This window comes from Micromys minutus (assembly GCF_963924665.1).
Source record: "Micromys minutus genome assembly, chromosome: X".
Classification (NCBI taxonomy): domain Eukaryota; kingdom Metazoa; phylum Chordata; class Mammalia; order Rodentia; family Muridae; genus Micromys; species Micromys minutus.
In genome coordinates, this window is record NC_137970.1 from 117,179,837 (window position 1) to 117,199,471 (window position 19,635).

General features: G+C 34.3%; 1 pseudogene across 1 annotated transcript in view; it reads right to left on the reverse strand.

The window, feature by feature from the left end:
• Positions 1-18,536, reverse strand: part of LOC308415229 (small ribosomal subunit protein uS13-like) — a 36,294-nt pseudogene extending 17,758 nt beyond the window's left edge. The window contains exons 1-2 of the transcript in view: positions 18,498-18,536; positions 16,625-16,711 (exon numbers count right to left, since the gene is read on the reverse strand). The product of the transcript in view is annotated as a small ribosomal subunit protein uS13-like (transcript). The remainder of the gene's footprint in view (positions 1-16,624; positions 16,712-18,497) is intronic.
• Between the last annotated feature and the right edge of the window lie 1,099 nt (positions 18,537-19,635).

Consider the following 19,635-nt stretch of genomic DNA (forward strand, 5'->3'; position numbering starts at 1 on the left):
AAGGTGCTGAGGTGGGAGTGGGTGGTTGGGAGTGTGAGCACATTCATGGAAGCAAGGGGAGGGAGGTGAGTTGGGGCAAAGGAGATAATATTTGAAATGTTAAATAGAGAGAATATTCAATAAAAATGACAAAAAAATGATAGTCCAAGATAAATTGGTATTAGGCTATGGACCTGCAACATCCCATCGTCTGCACATCACTGAAGTTCTAATCCTCCACACTTTGCAACTACAACTTCTTTATTTTTCTGGGATTTTTCTTTCATAGAACTAATAAGGATAATCAATCACATTTTGACTTTATTTCTTGAGCCTTGGGAAAGAACTATATATGTTGTGCCATAGGAGTATGTAGGCCCTGTTTGCTTCACTTTATCCAGTCATAGTCAATATTTACTTTTCAGAATAAATATCATTTGTTAAGATTCCCATCCTGATATTTACTCTCTGAAGTCTCAGGGAGATAATCTCTGTGTTTACTCCCATTGGTGCTTACATGTCTTTATTATCGCCTTTAACTAATTAAAGGTAAAATAAGTTGCTTGTAACATTTAAAGGAATAAAATATTTGGTGGTGATATCTCACAGGCTCACAGGATTCTTCAAGTATATATGATATGGAATTATATCACTTCAAAGTAGTAGTGCAAAGCAGTTTATATTCAAGAAAAGACTGATGACAAGGAATGTAAAGTGTCATCTAGGAGACAGGGACAGATGAAAAGAGCATCACTTTTAACAGTACAAAAAATAGTAGAGTGCCAAGCACTGAATAAAAATAAGTTATATCAATTAATCACAATCTCTTCCAGAAATTTCTAAAGAAGGGGAGACTTTCTAGCTTCTTGCAAAAGACTTTGAATGCTCCAATGTCAAAGCAAAGCAGACAAAGGAACTACAAGAAAGAAATGAACAATGCAATCATGCCCATTATTCTCTGTCTCTCCCTGTCTCTCTATCAGTCTGTCTGTCTCTCTTTCTCCTTGTCTCTGTCTTTGTGTGTGCATGCAGGAGTGTGTGTGTGTGTGTGTGTGTGTGTGTGTGTGTGTGTGTGAGAGAGAGAGAGAGAGAGAGAGAGAGAGAGAGAGAAAGAGAGAGAGAGAGAGAGAGAGAGAGAGAGAGAGAGAGAGAGAGAGAGAGAGAGAGAGAGAGAGATACAGACAGACCGACAGGCATATGGAGAAATGAAAATCTAAAAATCTAGTATAAAGTAAAATTTATTAAAGGAAGAAAAGATTAAGTTAATATCTGAAATCCAATAACTATTCACCATGCTGACAAACTAAAAGGGAAAAAAAATGATCATGGGAGCAAATAAAGGAAAAACATGTAACAGTTTCTAATGTTTGCTTTAGGTAGTTCTTTTGAATATGATCCATATTATTTCTATGTATAAACTATGCCAATAATGTATCACCATGAGTTTTAGTATGTGCTACTGATTAGAGGGAAACTCAATGGAAGCAATGTGAATGTGAAACCTACACTATAATTAATAAAACTTTGTACTGACCTACAGTAGCATTTAATAATGTATTTTTCATAAAAAGCTGTCTTTTACAATGATTATCTGAAGTCCTCTATTTCAGTTACCATAGAAATAACCTTTTTGTAAAAGTGAAAGTAACAATCCATTAATTTTTGCAACTGCAAAAGAAAACTAAAATATTTTTGTGATCAAACACAGTTTATAATTTTCAGCACAGAGTTGAACACTCCAAAACTAAAATGGAGTGGCAGTAGAAAAGTTACCATTGTTCATGGTAAACTGGACATCAGTCACACATTGAGAGTTTTAAAGTGATGCTTGATATGCGCAAACAAGGAATCAAATAGCAACAGACATTATCCATATTGTCTTGTTCTACTCATCAATTACAATGAACTAAACCTTTCTATTATGATTATGGGTTTTCATCATTTTTGTTTTTTCATTCATCCATTCACTTTAAAAATATAACAAAATAAAATATAGAATATAAAACTAAACTATCACATCAAAATTACACCAGACATACCAACAGAAGGAAAAGAATGCAAGAATCGGCAGAAATATGAGAGACACACTTGTTTGCATACTTACCAATCCCATCACACAACTAAATTAGAAGCAATAATATAAGCACAGAGGACCCGGTAAAGACCGGTGCAAGTCCTGTTCATGCTGTTTAGGTTCTCTGTGAGTCAGATAAGCTTTGCTCATGTTCTCATATTGATTTTAGATATCCTTGTTAGCCTGGTGTCCTCCATTACCTCTGGCTTCTAAATTCTTTTACCTCCTCTTTGGCAATAAGCTCTGGGGTGAGGGATTTGATAAAGACATCCCATTTAGATTTCTGTGTTTCAATGTCTCTCACTCTCAGTGTAATGTCTCACTGTATGTCTCTGTGTTTGTTCTCATCTTCTACAGGAGGATATCTTTCTGATGATGGTTGGGCAAGGTACCAATCTACAAGTATAGGAGAATGTCATTAGGAGTCTTTTTTATCACTATGATTTTTTTTAAGCCAATAATATTTGAGTTTACTCTAGGTCTCTGGGATATCTAGTTTCAGGTTCTTCATCACCCAAGCAGTGTCAGGTATGGATTCCCTCTCAAATCAGATGTTGGCTGGTAATTCATATAAGCTTTGTGCCACCATTCATTACCCTGTCTTTCAGGCAGGCCACCATTGTAGATAAAGGGTTTGTGGCATAGTTGGTACTTAAGTCTCCATTTTGATAGTATATAGAGAATATTCTTTTGTCTTTGGTACAGGAAGCTACACATTTTTTGCTTGTTTATTTAATTTCACTGACCCTTTAAGAGTTCCTTTGTGTTTTTTTCTTCTCTTATTGTTTTATTTTATTCTTCTTTTAGTTTTATTTTCAAGATGATAATATATTTGCAAAATTTATGTCTCTCCTTTTCTACCTCCAAATGCTCCCATATACCCCTCCTCACTTTTATTCAAATTTATAGTCTCTATTTTTACCAACTGCTGTTACATGCAACTATATGTATACCTATAGACATATATATGTCAAAATACAATCTGTTGTGTTAGTTGGCATTTTGGTTTCTTTTTCTTACTTATTTATTTATTTACTTATTATTTTAAAATTATTTTTCACATTCCAGTCACTATCCCCTTCCTGATCTGCCCTGACTATTTCTCATCCCACACCTCCTCCTACCACCACCAACCTCACCACCAACACAAACCCACCAGACCTTCCCACTCCCTGGGGCCTCAAGTTTCTCCAGGGTTAGGTGTGTCTTCTCTCACTGAGGCCAAACCAGGCAGTCATCTGCTATATATGTGTTGGGGGGGGGGGTCTCATATCAGTTGGTGTATAATTCCTGGTTGGTGGCTCAGTGCCATTGGAAGATCAGCAGTCTCAAATAACATTGACTCCTAAGATCTCTCAGATACTGAACATTTTGGTTTCTTTAAAAACACAGAAATACTTCAACAGTACGTTTTGGTTTTAATCCAAGGTATACGATACAGGTTTGCTTCAGATTGTCTATAGCAGCTGACTATGTCTGGCCTCATGTTATAGCTGGGCCATGATTTTGTCAGCTTCAAGTAATTTCCAATTGCATGTGACATTTGAAAGTCTGGAGACTTTTCAGGGGATATATAAATGCTAGGGCTCTGAGAGGCAGGATGGGTTGTTGTTGGTAAATTGGTTGCTGTTATTCATGTGGGTTGCAGTTTGTTAAGTAGCCATGTGCAAAGAAGAAACAAAAAGAGCTTAAGTATTCTGACAGTGAAGACCAAACTTGCCCCAAGGTACTAGATGCCCCTAATCTGCAGAAAGCAGTCCAAGGATAATATCACCCATTTTTTACTCTATTCCTTTTTCTCTCCTATCTAGTGTTAGGGGGTTTAAAGGGTGCAAAAAGGGTGAAGAAGGTTGGAAGAAAGAAGAACCCACAATGTAGCTAATGTAGACTACAGTCTGATGTTGCTTGTATGTGTGCTTTTATCAGTAATTACTGCTTTGCTTTGTTTAATGAAAGCCCCTTGTTACTTTTATAACAGCTGAAAAATTCTTTAACACTTCATTCTTGAATGATAGGTTAACTGATTTTAGAATTTTACTTTGTAAAATATCGTTATTCAATACCTTGAAGAAATTATATGAAGAACTTATACTTTACATGGTGGATGAGAAACTTTCTGTGCAAGTAAATAATTTTGTTGATTTCTTTTTCTTGGTAAAAAATCTGCTGTGATTGTTTTAAATTTTTTCTGTTCATTTATTCTGTTGTATTAAGTTTATTTTTATGTATTATATGTTACATACAAGAAGGAAAATAACTTTAAGATAACTGATAACTTTTTCATTTTTTTCTGTAGCAGTATGTTTAAAACCATACTGTTCATTGAAGTAACATTAACTCTAAAATTTTTAGATAAAATGATTGCATATACACTTTTCATGCTGTTATCAACTTTTAAAACTAAATATGATGTCATACTAACTTTAGTTATCAACTAGACAGAACTAGGTAGAGAAAACTACAGTTGAGAGACTGCCTTCATAGATTTTTGCCTGGGGGCATGTTTCTGGCTCATTTTCTTGATTGCTAGTTAGTAGAAGAGGGCCCATCCAACTCTGAATGGAAGCATCACTAGGTAGGTGGTCCTGGGATATACATAAGTTGGGAGTAAGCTAGAAAGCAACGTTATGTATCCATGCCTCTATTTCAGTTCCTACCTCCAGGTTTGTGCCTTCAATTCCATTGGTGATGGGCAACAATGAACTTTAGCTCCTAGCTTTCTTAAGATGAAAGAGAACATGCAGCATTTACCTATCTAGGTCTGGGTTACCTCACTTACTGTAATAAGTTCTAGGTCTATCCACTTACTTGCAATGTTCATGATTTAATTTGCTTTACAGATAAGTAATATTCAAAAGTATAAATGAACCATATTTTGTATCCATTTATGAATTAAAGGACCTTTAGGTTGTTTCTATTTCTTAGTTGTTGTGAATAGACTGCCAAGGAATGTGGCCGAGTGTCTGTGTAATTCGATGTCTGGTGCTTTTAAATGTGCCAAGGAGTAACATATGTGGGTCATATGGTGGATTCATTTTTAGTTTTTACAAAGTTCTCCACACTGATTCTCAGAGTGGCTTGACAAATCTGTAATCCCAGTTCAATAAGAGATATTCTTTTCTCGTATCCTTGCTATATTTGTTGTTGATTATTTTCTTGATATTAGCCTTTCTAACTGGGATAAGAGGAACTCTCATAGTTATTTTGATTTGTATGTTCCTAACTGTTAAGAATTGTGAATGCTTTATCTATTTCTTTTATTTATTTATTTTTATTAGATACTATTAGATACATTTGTAATGTTATGCCATTCATCCACCCTGCTCCCATCCCCCCCCCACTTGTCTTCCCAAAGGTACACTAGCTCCCAATCATCCTCTCTACCTTAGTGCCTTGGCATTCCCCTACACTGGTAAAACGTGTCTTCACTGGACCAAAGGCCTCTTCTCACATTGATGCCAAACACTGCTATTCTCCTTTACACATGCTACTGGAGCCATGGGCCTCTCAATGTGTGCTCAATTGTTGGTGATCTATTCCGTGGGAGCTGTGGAGGATTTGGTTGTTTGACAATGTTGTTTTTGCCATGAGACCACAACTTCAGGTCCTTTATTCTCCCCCCCAACACCAGCACCCTCATCAGAGTCCCTGTGCTCTGTCTGATGGTTAGCTACAAGCATGCTTAGCTGCATAACTCTGGCAGAGCCCCTGTGGAGGCACCACTATCTGGTTCCTGCCAGCAAGCATCTCCCAGTATCAGTGACAGGGCTTGGTTTTGGTGGCAGCATGTGGGGTGGATATCCAGTTGATTCAGCCCCTGAATGATCCCCTCTCCAATCCCTGATCTTCCACTTGATCCTGTACCTCCTCCTGTGTTTTTTTTTTTTTTCTCTTTTCAAAGAAGAACTGAGGCTTCTGCATTTTGGACTTCCTATTTTTTTGAGCTTCAGAAGGTCTGAAAATTGTTTCTTGGGTATTCAGAACTTTCTGGGGCCAGTATCCAATTATCAGTGACTGCATATCATGTGTGTTCTTTTGTGACTGGGTTACCTCACTCAGGATGATAGTCTCTAGTTCCATCCATTTGCCTACTAATTTTATGAAGTCATTCTTTCTAAACGCTGAGTAGTTCTCCATTGTGTAAATGTACCACATTTTCTGTATCCATTCCTCTGTTGAAGGACATCTGGGTTCTTTCCAGCTTCTGGCTAATATAAATAAGGCTGCTATGAACATGGTGGAGCATTTGTCCTTATTAGAGGTTGGAGCATCTTTGTGGTATATACCCAGGAGTGAAGTTAGCTATTTCTTTTATCATTACCTTTATATAATATGAGCTTTGGGTTATATTCAGGAAATAAAGGACTTATTGATGTGATTTTGTGTTCTATTCCAACTACATAAAAAGTAATTTTCTTTTAAATGTAAATTTATATGATCATTTTGAACACAGCATACAGGTACTACAAACAAATTCATCTTGTATAAACTTTGTTCAACTTATAGCTGCTTCCAAGTACATAGGATCAATGATTCTCAGTCTTTTACAAGGCTCACTGAAAAATATGGAAATGGTTACTTAGTTATAATCTATCATTGTAAGATGTGTGTATTTATAGTAATTGCTACACTTTTACTAAATTAGTTTACCAAGCATCCCTTAAAACACAGCATTCCTTATTCCATAGAGATAATAGTTACTCCTGGGTAGTATGTGATCCTAACTATTGAAATATATATGAACATTCACAATAAATAGATACTTCACTCTAACTTATGAATGTTATACTTCATAAAGTTTCCAGAGGACTCAAAAATAACATCCATCTGACCATATAACAGAAAATAAATTTAAAATGAGTTGATGTACCTGGACAAAAACATTATAAATGTTTTAATTATTCTTCATTACTTTATAATATGATTGAATTTTTATTTGATTAAGAATACCCTATCCATGGGTCAAGAAATTTGGTTTAGCAGGTAAAAGCATGTGCTCCTCTTGCAGAGAACATAAAATAAGTTCCTAGCACTCATATGTCTTCTGGCCTCCATGGACACTAAGCTCTCATTTAGTAAAAATGCATACATCCAAAGATACACTCATATACACACATAAAAATACATTTGTAAAAAAAGAAAAAGAACACCATGTCCAATTTTCTCAAATCATACAATATGTAAAAGTTTCTGCTTCTTTCTTGTTATATATTAGAAACATATTACTAAAATATTATCTAAATAGTTTATTTAGGCTTCAATGTATTTCTTAATTTTGAAATAATAACAAAATAAGACAGGAATTTTATGTCACCTGAAGAGGAAGTAAGTATGAATTGCAAGAGGGCTGTTATGCTCCCTTTACTATGACAATGGTTCGGGAAGGGATTAGGAAAAAAAAAGCTTTTAGAGAGATGATATTTTGTTTAGTATATTGTAAGGCATTCTGTTCAGAAGACTACACAGCTATCTTAAAGTGAGTCAGTGAGAACCTCAGTAATCAGATTCATATGAAATAACAACAACAACAACAATAATAATAATAATAATATAATGTGATAATTAAAATAATTTTAAGAATAATTTCATAAAGAAATAAGAAAATATTAAGAACCAGACACTTATTGGTCAAGCGCAGGTCATTATACTTAAGGTATTAATGAGTTTTAAAATTATAGCGTAGATAAAATATCAAGACAGTTTTTTTTTCTCATCTAGCTACGTGAAGACCTTTTTGTTACTGTTTGGTTCTACACATGTAGACATTTTCTTTCTTTTTTTTAACACCTTTATTTTACAAAACAAAGATAAATGTACAGATTTCAAGCATTTTTTGGGTAAAATTATACAATACATTTTTGTCAGTACTTTTTTTCAGATTTTAAAATAATTTTTACATAAATCTATATGAATAGTCAGTACTTGATCTTTTTAAAGGTTTGACAGTATGCATCGGAAACCCAAGAGTTACAATGAGTACAAGGTACATGCAAAACAAAATGTAACATGAAAGTAGTCAAAGTTTTCTTGTGTAAAGATTTTTTTGTTTTGTTTTGTTTTGTTTTCTTTATTTCTTGGACTTCCTACAGTCTGTGAGTTGTTTCTGGGGCAGTGCGAGCCTCTGGGGTTAGCATCCCACTATCAGTGACTGCATATTATGTCTGTTCTTTTGTGACTGGGTTATCTCACTCAGGATGATATTCTCTAGATGCAGCCATTTTCTTAAGAATTTGGTCAAGTCATTGTTTCTGGTAAGAAACAGCTAAAATGAGACTTCAGGTTTCAATGCAGCATTATCCCATTTAATTGTAATAATTTATAAATAATAGGGACATTGTTCATACCCATACCCATTTAAAAATTTTCAACTTGTTCAGGTATTGAGGTAATTGTCATAGCCCCCTATATCCACCATTTCTGATATGTGCTTATTATGCAGTGAATCTGATTTGGACATGTTTTTAAATATTGAAATTTAGCAAGAACACAACTTATATGACCAAATAAAATCATCTCTGACTCAGCAATTTTATATGTATTTGAGACCTAAAGAAAAGCCAACTCAAACATTTATATAATTTACCTACAGTCTTCAGGATTGAACAAAATAAAATGATATGTGATTTTTAATTTTCCTTTCTGCTGTCATCAGTGTCAAAAGTTCTGTTACTGACCAAGTTGGTGACTCATGCCTTTAATCCAATAACTCAGGAGGCAGATACAGATTGATCTCTATGACTTTGAGGCCATGGTATCTATGAACAACTGTTGTTACTGTCTTTCTAGGGAACAATATTAGTAGGCTCTGCAGAAGCTGATCGCTAAGATTTCTTGAACTGACATGTCTTGTCTTTGTTCACATGCCACCTATTTTTCCAGTTAGATTTTTCTTGTCTTTTTAAGTTAGTGCTTAAATCTAAAAAAATAATGCAGTTCAAATATATCAACTAGATAAACTACAGAAAGAAACTGTTGAAATATCTAGCCAAATACAAATGACCTTAAGTAATTAAGAAGCCAAAGAGTTTCTGACTTAGGGAAAGAGAGTGTGTGGAAGCAGGAGTCCAGATTATTATGGACCTACTGTTGGTAAAGCATTCACCTCACCTATTCCCTTGTTCATGACTAATGTTATGATAATTATTTTTTTCTTAGTGAAAGATAGAGATTATCTCAACACACCTCTTACCATCCAGAAGTGTTTGTCATAATGATTTTGCCAAAGAATTATATACCTGTAGACTTCAACTAATGCTAGCTGTAAAGGTGGTTTCTAAGAATGTTTTGATAACATGGCAGTTTGCTTACTATGAGCCAGTAGACTACTATTGTCTGAAAAATTATCATGGAAATAAAAAATGTACATTAAATCCTAGATAGATGCTTATTAATAAACATGTATATTAAGGAACCAAAAAAAAAGATTTTCAGTTAGTACCTGCTTATTTTTGTAGATTGCTATTTCTAGGTTATTACTAGTAGGAGGTCTTCTGGAAAAGAATGCATATGCATTACTCTGGGTGATTAAAATGACAAATTGATTAAAGAAAGAGGCCAGTGTAATTGAAAACAATACCAACTGAGGTACTAACATAAATATAAGGAGAAAATAGGTTTACAATACTTAAAATGTGGTTTTGGATGATTGGGACTTATATTAATTACGCTTCTCTAACATACAAGAATATTTTCCTTCAATAAAATTCCTGAAGAATATTCTTTGGTTTTTCTATTACTCAATGTAAATACTGAACTTTTATTATTAACTCTTTTAATAATAAATACTATATTTTCTACTGGAAAATAGGATATATACACTAGGCAAATTTTTAGTGATGATTTGAATACGGAACAATTTATTTCTCTATTGCATCAAAGCAAGTATATGACAAAGTACCAATGAAAAATGTGACAACCATATTTTTAGTAAGTTATTTATCTTTATCAGTACTTTTAAGCCAGTTGTTATGGCACATTTCTATTGTCACTGCTTTTGGACAAGCTAAAGCAGGATAACCTTGGAATAAAAGTTAGCCAACACAGAAAAATATTCCAACTCACAGATGAAAATAAAATGCATTTGTATATATGTTTTATATATATATAAAGTATATATATATACTTAAATGCATAAAAATATAAATGTATGTTAGGGTTTATAATTTTTGTGATGTAAGGTATTTTAATATAAAATAACTCCAGTGAAAACATTGTTATTGTTATGGTGAAGCAGCTTAGTTAGTAAGGTTTTTGTTAGAAACTTGACTTTGAATTTTCAGAACCCATGATAAAGACAGACATTGAAACAAACATGTATAGTCCTAGAGTAAGTGTACCAGGAAATGGGAATCAAAGACAACAGACCCTTCAGAAGGTCTAGGCGAGCTAGTCTGTAGTATTCATCAGTCAACAATTAAAAAAAAAACTTTCTGAAACAAGGTGGAGACACATGGACTGGTGCAAAAATCATCTTACTATCTCCTCATGCACCCAGTGACTGCATCCCTACTCACATCCACAGAAAGAAACATCCTATACACAAGAAAGTCATCAGTTTTAAAAAGTAATTGTAGATAATTTGATAGTAAAAATCTGGCACAAATACCTTATTGAATAATACTCATCTGTAGGGAAAAATTAAATCATGAACTTTCAAGTAAATGGATAGAGCTAGAAAAAAATTATATTGAGTGGAATAACCCAAACTCAGAAAGACAAATATCTCATGTACTCTCTTATTGGAGGCTTCTAGCTGCAAATCTTCAGGTATGTTTACATAGCTTCGAGAAACAGCAGACACCAAAAAAGTTATATGGGAATGGCCTTTGACAGAACAGGGGATTATGGAGCAACAGAGAGGAGAATAGCAGAGAACAAGCTCTCAGATCAAAGAAATTGAAAGGAGAGGGGATCTCTATGGAGTGGGGGTGGTGGTAAACACAGAAGAAAGAAGAGTAAAGAAGAATAGCATAAGTGACCTGAGGGAAGAAATGAGAAAGGCTTTACAAAACCTTATTTTTTATTTAATAAAATATTATTATAGCTCACAAAATTTGTTAAATAATAATATATGATTAATGCACGTTTTTTTTTCCTTTTCCTTTTTCTTTCTTTTTTTTTTTTTTTCTAAGAAGGACTGAGGCTTCCACATTTTGGCCTTTCTTCCTTTTGAGCTTCATAAGGTCTGTGAATTGTTTTTTGGGTATTCAGAGCTTTCTGGGAGTAGTATCCAATTATCAGTGAGTGACTATCATGCGTGTTCTTTTGTGACTGGGTTACATCACTAAGGATGATATTCTCTAGTTCCATCCATTTGTCTAGGAATTTCATAAAGTCATTGTTTCTAATAGCTGAGTAGTACTCCATTGCATAAATATACCACAAGTTTTGTATCCATTCTTCTGTTGAAGGACATCTGGGTTCTTTCCAGCTTCTGGCTGTTATAAATAAGGCTGTTATGAACATTGTGGTGCATGTGTCTTTGTTGTATGTTTTACCAAATCCTTATAATACACATGTTTCCATACATAAATATACAATATGCTTTTACTGGGTTATTCTTATCTTGGTTAATAGTTCTCCTTCTAAGAGCCTAAAAAAACCTAACAAAAACCTCAACACCAGGATTGAGAGACTTTCTTTTGAGTTATTGGCCAGGGATGCTCAAGAAATTTCCAAACCATACAGCTTATTTCTCTTGTACTTGTTGTCCCTCTGAGGTGAAAGCTAAGAAGTTCCTTCCTGTTGCTGGAGTTACAATGTACTTTAGAAACAGGTCATAGAGTCCTGAGCTGTAACTATCCAAAATGTCCCCTAGAAGTAGCTTCCATGGTACCAGAAGACAGGTCCCACACAGGCTTTCACAGGAAGTGGGAAATTGACAGGTATACCCAGATATGACACATATGAAACACAAAATTAACCACTGTGGCACAAGTGCTGTTAAAAAAAAAAAAAAAAAAAAAAAAAAAACTCCAGAAAGAGTCCTTCTCCTTTCCATTTCCTTGATACACTTTGATACACGCTTTGGCGGTCATCATCATCTATCTATTAGAACACATGATGTACTCAACAACAGAATACTATGCCTGGTTCTGGAAAGCTAGCAAACTACCAAGAGCAGATGAAGTAATGGATCTTGAAGCAGAGCCTTTTATTAAAGAATCATAATCTTTAGCTACACTCTAAATTGTTGTCCTTATACTTGAAGATGAGTGTACTCCTCCACCCTCATCAAGGCAGAATGCTACAACCAATCAAAGCAGAGTTGTATAATCCAATCTCAACAGATTTCCTTCAAAATGCTCATTCACTTATTGTGCAGGACACATTGCTGAAGAAGGGGCAGAAAGATTGTAAAAGCTAGAAGATCTGAGAGTTTGTATGAGATATTCCTTCCTAGAAGTGTTAGAAGCTGTACTCATGAAGACTCAACAACATTACTCCCTAAGTGTAAATTGAACAAGAACAGCACAAAAAGACATTCCAAAGTGGATGAGGAAAACCCCACAAAACTCCAGTCTTATCTAGAGAGCTTGTAGCAACTGGATACTACTGAGAGCAAAATAGATGGTCTTCTCTAGGGAAGAGCACACCAGTTGCTTATTCAATATCAAGTGACTAGCCATGAAGAAATGTGTGCAGGTAACATTGTATGCACTATGCAGGCAGTATTTAGTAATATAGGTATGTATACATATACATATCCACACATATATATATACATTATATACATATGCATATATAGATACAGATACAGAAACAAATATATCATATACATAAGCATATACACATACACATTTGTATACACATACACATATATCATCATATTCATACCCATACACATATGCATATACATGTGTGTTTTCATATATATATATATATATATATATATATATATATATATGAATGCAGTAAACAATTCATCAAAAGTGAAGCATTAATTTGACACAGCAAGTAAGATTGTATGGGAAGAATTTTAGGGAGGAATAGGAACATGAATTTATATAGCTATAAACCCCAAAGAAAGGAGTTATAAAAGAGTGCAATTCTGGATTAGGCACATTGTTTTAAGTGTTTTATGTGCAGTTATTTCTTTAGTAACAATGATATGGTATAGAAGTTTTGTTCTCATCATCATCTTACAGAAGAAAAATAAAGGTCTTGTAATTAGCAATAGAGACGATAATAAAAATTATCTGGGAGTGTATGTAGCACTGATCACATTACACTACATTATAGTATGCAAATTCATGAAGAGATGAAAAGAAAGTTTTCCTAATACATTTTCATAAAGCTGCAGATTAACATAGCAGTGAAAAAACATTAAGTCAGCATTTGTGTTTTGCCAGAACTGAAAACATTTTATAAGTTGTCTCATTTAATCATTATCAAAAGTTTATGAAATATTATTGTCAGAATTCTAGCATGTGCTCAGTATGTGCATTTTGGAAGACCTACCTAATTATGCTGAGCCTTACAAGTTCCACAAGTTTTAATGTTCCTACCACCTCCTGAAGTTACCACATGGAGCACCAAACATCCAAATCTAGGAATGCTGAATGTATACATTCAAGCCTTATCAAATCAGAACAAGAATCAACTTATTTGGAATTGTGCCCAAAATTAAAGCAAATATATAAGGAAAAGAAAATTGTAATTGCCAGATAATTGCAGACATGCTAAGACTATTTAAACAGTTACCACTCAACAAACTTGGGTTTTATAGACAAGATGAAAATAGGATAAGAGTTTTAGATGAGCAGTAGTTAGCCAGCTCTCATCTCTCACACTGCAATATTGAATCACCTAGGCAATGTTAAAACACAAACAGTTGGGCTTCATATAAATATGCTAACTGAGAAATTCTGGGGTTGACAGAAAGCAATCCATGTATTAAGAAATCCACCACATAATTTTATATCTTCCTAGTATTTCCAGAAATAATTGAACTAGAAAATAAACATTAAAATTAAGATATTTCTTTACTTTATTTTTTAAAAACAGAAATTCATGTACAGATTTTTAAAAGCATTTTGGCATAAAACTATATGAATATATTTTGTCAGTACTTGATTCTTTTTAAAGGTTTGATAGTATGCATTGAAATCTTAATATTTAGAATGATCATAAAGTATATGTAGAACAAGAATTTTTTTTTATTCTGGTCAAATAGTTAGTTAAGGTTAGATGGACAATGTCACAATTTCAATGAAAGAACAATATTAGATTTAGTCAAAAGGGAAAAAAAGATCATTCCAGAAGTCCAATTTAACTTCAGTGTCAGATCAACAAATATGTATATTCTAAATAATAAGTATTCCATAGAACATGGATTATTTTTTAGATTCCTGAATTTCAAAATGAGCCACACAATGTTACCAACAAACAAAACTAAAACTTCAGCAATAATCTGAAGGATAAATGTGAAAATGTAATATAAAGAAAATTTAAAACTTTATAAAAAATACTAGTTTTTCAGCACATAAATTTCTTATATGTAGTTCACCTATCTAAATGTGTTTTTTTAATATTTTAAATTTAATTTTAATGCTTAAGAATTTCATCCAAATACATAATGTACTTTATCAAATCCAGTAACTCACCTGCATTTTCCATTATATCTTCAATATTTTCCATCCTTACTTTATGTTTTCTTTGTCTTTTCTCCATTAAATGCTATCTTTATGCACACAAGGAAGTGGTCATCTATGAAAGCATGGGATAGCACTCATCAGGACCAACATTCATTAAGGAAAATGACTTCACCAACCCCAGTAGCAGTCAGTTACTAAAGATCAGAGGATTCAAGAGAACCTTGCCTATCCATGGTGGATTTTAGGTTAGCCAGAGCATCTGAAAAGTCAATTCATGGGGTAATAGCCACAGTGAGTTTATGTCTGCAATAGCCCTGCCATGCCCACCAAATCTGTTTTGCTGAAGATATCTAGAGTCTTTGGCTCTTACAAGCTGCCCATGCCTTGTGAGGATTTCTGAGGCCTGGAAAAGGAGGTATGATGTAGATGACCTAGTTTAAGCAGAGTACTCTATGATCTCTTATGCTCTGCACACTGACCATATGTACAGCTTTGTGCTAGTTGCAATCTATTATAAAAAAGAAATTTCTCCGATGAGGCTTGAGGGATGCACTCTGGGTATAAAAGTAAGAACTTCAAATTTGATATTCAAACCAGATGTAGTAAGTTATCTACGCCTCTGTAAAAAAAAAAAAAAAAACTAAGAAATAGTTATAACTTTATAGGTCATATAATATATTCATAGAGAATTTAAACAATATATAAGTGTACCTTTGTGTTTCATTACCTGTACAGTTCTTTCTTTATCTGAAAGCTCATAATCATAATTTTTACATTTTACAATATTACCAGAATCACTTATTGAGATCTGCTTAGCACACACAGGCTGACTATTGCCCATTCCTTCAAACTTTCCATAAATCCTCCTATAAGCCAATTAGAATGGCTTTCCCATATTATTTCAGTTACAGACTCAGTAACATAGCCCACTTCAACTTTCAGTTTTAGTCAATTTTCTATGACTGTGATAAAATACCTGAGGTAAATTTAAAAGGAAGCAAGTTTTTCTTTTGGCTGAGCTTGGCATTTTTCTTTAAATAGCAATTTTCTTTGTTGCTTGGGGCTGATACTAGCATAATACAAGATGGCAGGGTCTCAAGAGAAGGGAAAAATTCCTTGTTGACAGCTGTAAAAGACAGTGAAGGGATAACGTATTACTAATCAATTCAAGGGTATTTTCCCAGTGACTTAAATTTCTAACATGAGACACCCTCCATGTCTTATCATGTTTGGAGATCAAATACTTAGGATATGGACCTTTGAGAAACACTTGTCCAATGTAAATCAGCAGGAAGAACATTGAAGTTTTATCTGCACAAAGCAGAGCCAACCAACAGACTCCAAGTGCAAACTTTCACTGGGATCCAAGTTGGCAGTGTTTTGGAAGCCTTATAGTTGTATTATAATCTCAAAAATAGATTTTAAAAATATATACACAAACTCCTTCCTTTATGTATGGTTAGGAGTTGTATGAAATGAAAAGCAGCATTATAATTATGTTTCTGAGAAAAGACTAATAGAATACAAGCTGAATGTTGGACAGGCAAATTATAAAACAGCTAAAATCAGACTTCTTTGCATTTATTGGTATTTTTATGTTTATTGATTTTTATTGGATATTCTGTATATTTCCATTTCAGATGTTATCCCCTTCCACCATCCCATCCCCACTCCCCCTCCCATTGCCTCCATAATGTGCTCCCTCTCCAGCCACACCATCCCACCTCAGAGCCTTGGTATTCCTCTATACTGGACCAAGTGTCTCTTCTCCCATGGATGCTGTAGACTTCTTTTTTTAAAGGTTTATGTTTAGCTACTCAAAAGACCTGTGTACGGCCTTGAAAGACAGAGTGACTGTCAATGTCAATAAGCAGTCTTGGGAAAACACTTGTGAGAAAGTGAGGTCAATACATTGCTAGGAGATCTTTATATAGAAGACAGGGAAACAAGTTCACACTCTCAAAACTAAACATACCTGATATTTGTCTGAGTTTTTGATGACAGGCTTGAATCTTTGCATGCCAAAAAGAGCAAACTTGGCTAACAAATATGTGTATCTCACCTGCAAGCAATTATAGCTTACAAACAAACTATAGATTTTCAAGAATAGATTTCATTTTAGACTTTTGGTCTGGTGAGCACAATGTTTTAAGGGTATGGGTTTTCTAGTCCCCATGCGATATTTTTCCCACAGATTACTTGAAACTTGACTGAGCATTTTAGAGTAGTGGAGAATAAAAACCTATGCCCTCCATGCAGAGCTCAATTCCAGTGCTTTATAAGTTATGCAATCCTGAGACACAGCCCCTGATGTTTATCTCTCAATGACTTCAGTGCGCTAACCTGTGTGATCCAGGACCAAACAGATACAGGATGTGGGCAACAGGAACAATGCTATTTTTGTCCAACTTTGTGTCTTAGCTATTACTACATTCTGGAGTTACTTTGAACTGATTTCTTACTGTTTTCCTTATTTTCAGTAATCATAACATTTTCTAACTTATTTCCTATGGAGATATTGAGAGTTCATGATTACGCCACTTTGTAAAGGACATGCCTCTGCATGAGAGAATGAACCTACCCATGCTTCAGAGGAAGGAACTTGACTTTGTCATCACCTACAGACAAGAATGTGAACTAGTGATAAAAGAAAACATTGTTTCTTTGTCACCACTGCTAGTTATCAGTGGATATTGACTGCAGTTAAGAATGCTTGTATTAAACTATAGTCTGACTGAATTGGTAGTTAACATAAAACATTGTAGTTATCACTTGTGACTGGTAACCAGTTGTGACTTTGTGATATACAAATTTAGTGTGTGTGTGTGTGTGTGTGTGTGTGTGTGTGTGTGTGTGTGTGTGCATGTGTGTGTATGTGTTTCAGGCATGGTTTGCCCCATTAACTGTTGTCATTAAGACTCCTGAATACTGGAATTGCAGGCATACTTTACCATATCCTTCTATGAACAAATGTGAGTTGTGTTTGTTTGTTTTGAGACACAGGTTCACTAAGCAGTTCAGGCTGCCCTTAAACTTGCGTTTACTTTATTCTTCCCAGTAAATGCTAATATTACAGGTTATACTAACCTTACCTGCATACTGGAACAAAGAGATTCAATTTCTCTAGTTGAATTCAGAAGAAACAGAATGTACAAAGGCTCTTAAACTAGAATAAGCTAGCTATTTCGAAGCTATTTCATGATAGAGAGAAAATATGCAGTATTGGAGTTTTCACGCAGAAAAATCATGCTACCAATTTTTATAAAGTGTTGAAAGATTGAGAATTTTCTCACACGGTGGAAAATGTGATCTAAATGCTAGTGATATTGACTTTGGAGTGGAGAGGAGGATAATGACTAAAAGAGAAGAAGAAGAAAAGAGTAGGAAGAATGGAAGAGAAGGGTGAGAAGGAAAAGAAAAGGAAAGCAAAGGAGGCAAATGAAAAGGAAGAGAATGAGGGACCTGTAGTCAGTAAAGTGGAGGAGTCCTGTACAGCATCCACGCTGTATATATCTCAGGAAAGCTATGAATGTGGCCAAACCCATCCACAGACAACAATATTACATTACAACAAAATTTTTCCCCAACAGTTTCTGCCAAATTGAAATACTTATGGAAAGGAGGAGACTGAAAATGTTAAGGAGGCAAAGACGTGTCAAGTGTCTGGGAAAGTTCAAATTTACATGGTTCACCAGGACCTGCTGTTAAGGATTGTAGAAGCAGTTAAAATTGCTGAAGCCGGAGTTCCTGAATGAATGAGCAAAGTAGAGCTGTCAAGATATGTCTTAGATACTGTTCTAAGTATGAGTGGAGAGTTCCATAGGTGTAACTTTTGGGAGCCCTCTTACCATGTTGTGGTGAGCTGCATTTGTGTCTTCATTGTTCATAACCCCTATCTGCCTCAAATCACAACACATTGTTTCAACAAGATGCACTTTGACTAAGCAGTTAATTTGATCTGTTTTTTGGCCTCCATTCTGAAAAATAAGGCTTACAGAAAGGCTCACATGCAATATCACCCCTAAAAACTAAGAACTGAAAAAGACATATCTAGGATGGAATCTTGTTAGGAAGAATACTGAAATCTCCAAATGGCTATTGAGTTTGTCAGGACTGTAAATATGAGGCATTAACTGTTTTTTTAAAAGAGAGGACAATGTGAGGAAAACATTTTAAATCATGGTTACTCTTGGATTTTTATTTTAAGGTGGTCTGTTATAGACTGATCACTGGTCTAAGATCTAAATGTATCCTGAAGAAAATCCCCAAAGGTATCATTCATTACATTATTTCTATTCATTTGAAATCTACTAATACATGTATATTTATTGCTTTTGAAAGTCAAACATTTGTAAAAGTATTGCAGCTTGCAATTTTTGAAATTATAGAACTGTTGTTGAAATACATATAATGCACATATAAACGCCATGAACCACAAGCAAGTTAGAACATAAAGGACCAAATGTGAACTTTAGAAAGGACTCCAAAATTGATCATATGTCTTTTTGTGGCAACTTACTTCGTCATCAGTTTTAAATAACCAAGTTCAGAGCTGGCAGTGTTCAAAGATTACATACCAGAAATAATGGTCAAGGTGGTAGTAGCATTCAATATATGATTCAGCAAATTTAGTCCATGTTCAAATATCACTTTATTTCAAATCAATAAGCAAAGTGTCAGTTCTTTGCCTTCAGAGATCAGATACAAGAACATGTATGGAGTGACTAGCAGGGAATAAAATGCTACAGGCCATCTGAACTTACTAAGTCAAAGAATCTGATAAAGCATTATGGCGCTTACCCCCAGTACTCAGCATAGTCTAATAGGGCACAAAAAATATTTCAGTTCATAAGGCTCATTTACCTTTTTGCACAACAAAGTTAATGTCTTATTTCAAACAAGATAGCAATAATACTTAACAAGACACATCTTACACTTTCTATTCTTGGTATTTATCATATTATAATTTATATCTCACAAGTAACT